This window comes from Aplysia californica, unplaced genomic scaffold, assembly GCF_000002075.1.
Source record: "Aplysia californica isolate F4 #8 unplaced genomic scaffold, AplCal3.0 scaffold00152, whole genome shotgun sequence".
In the NCBI taxonomy this organism is placed as follows: domain Eukaryota; kingdom Metazoa; phylum Mollusca; class Gastropoda; order Aplysiida; family Aplysiidae; genus Aplysia; species Aplysia californica.
The window spans coordinates 79,972-82,086 of NW_004797422.1; positions in this window are offsets into that span (position 1 = coordinate 79,972).

A 2,115-nucleotide genomic window follows, 5' to 3' on the forward strand; every position below is an offset into this window, starting at 1 on the left:
AAAAGTAATAATGCAGTAAGTCTTTTACGCCGCCATCGAGACAGTTTGGATTCTTTTTTTTTTTTTTTTACAAGTGAGCTGTTTCCACACTTCCTGCCATTGCTCATGGCCAGCCTGTTCTGTCTCTGCGGTACCATAGTCCTCATTCCTAACCCAAAAAGAGGCGATGATTATAAAACATTTCCTTAACTCAAAAACTGAATTTGTGCTCTTTGAGGACAAGAAACTTTTACACTACGCATAGCTTAATATTGCTCAATTCTCAAGTCTTCTTAGAGAAAAGGCCAGGAAACTTTGGACCATGTCTCTGTGCCTCACTAGATCTACCATCATTCTTAAAGGTGAAACCAGTTTAGGATTTTTCGTTATTGTCTCAGGGAGGATAACGACATGACCTGGGATGCCATTCCAAGCCATACTTTGTGAAGCGCAACGGTAACTCTGCGGAGCTGTTACGAGCTTCAGCGCACAGCAAGGATGTTATACTATGTTTGATATTGACTTGTTTTGTTTTGTTTTGTTTTTATCCATAAAAGTCTCATCTCATAGGTGGAACACTTGAGCTAACAGACTAAAAGAAACTTAAGCAAACGACTAGGTTAGTAGCTTACTAACTAACGAACGTGCTAACTAACCAATTAATGAATGAACGAACCCACGTACAAATTAACGAACTAAATAAATCACCAAATGACCGAACGAACGAACGAATAAATAAAAGAACAATCTAATTCACCAGATGGACGAACGGTCGGGTATCCCAACAAACGAAAACTGATCAACATTCTGACAACGACCATGTTCTTCGAGGGTAATATACGCTCAATTAGCAGAGTTGCGTTTAAACGGATCTTTGGAGAATTAAATCCATGCCTCGCTCATAGATCTCTATAGATCTATAACGAAGCGTTACGCGCGCGCTGGAAGGCAGATCGAGCACTGGTTTGACACGCGAGCTTTACATTTGGGATCACAAATAAATATCAAAGCGTTCGATTGCTCAATCTTTTTGACCAGACTTTAAATACATTTGGGTAGAGAGACGCATATCGACACAAAAACAGTCATTAGCGCGGGGAAAAGCCAAGAGAGACAGACAGCAACAACAGAGTGAAAGAAAGAAGTAGAAAAAGATCTACCTCCAGCGGTTTAAATGCATTACGTTTAAGTAATTGCACCAATAGCTGTTGGATCACAGACTGAAGGAAATCACGATGCAAAATTGATGAGTTGGATTTATCGTTCGGCCATTGGTCATCTCCTTTTCTGTGATAATCGATCTCAGTTACAGGACGCTGCGTGTTCGAAAGGGGATTTCCTGAGTGCACAAAGGTAAGATGTCGCTGGAAGATGGTTTGGCAAGAAATCACGAATAGCAGACTGACAGTTAACAACAGTCTTGGTCAGTAGTCTACATGAAGTCGCATATTTATTGTTTTCAAATGAACTGTGCTCTAAAATGTATTATTTATTTTTAAAATAAATCTTTTTTGGGTAAGTGTTTTACGACGTTCACAACTGCATAATATAAGGTCACATGTTTCTCCCTCGATACCTTTTTCTGTTGATAGACTGCCACTTCTCCAGCCCTATTCCTGAGCGCTCCCTCAGGAGATTAACACTCCTAAAAACTTTTCGCACACCCAAATCGATTATTCCACTTTCAATGTGGCACCTGGTTTTCAACAAGTGCGGCACAGTTACCTCGTCATGTTAAATTCAAGGGATATCAGTGACCCTGCCCCATGCCTTGAATGTTTAAAAGTTCTTGACATAGCCATTCGCTTCCCCATACGTTCAAATGCAACAAAAAAAAACAAACCATACGTGGACAATAACAATGTCACTGCCAGACCCGAGAATTGAGTTACGGAGCAGGTCTAAGAGTAAAAGTGCACTTCTGCGTTTCACAAATCCCAATTTAGTAGACATAAGACTTTATTGAAGGCTACTTCTTTTTATTTGAAGTAAATGGTTTGATCTCGTCGTTGTCGACTCTCAGCCACCAACGCTACCGACCCCACAATGTTAGCGAAAGAGCTGATCTCGTTGAGGCCTTTGTGTTTACAAAACATTGTCCTTCCCTTCACACTCTCAATTTTTAAAATAAAAAAA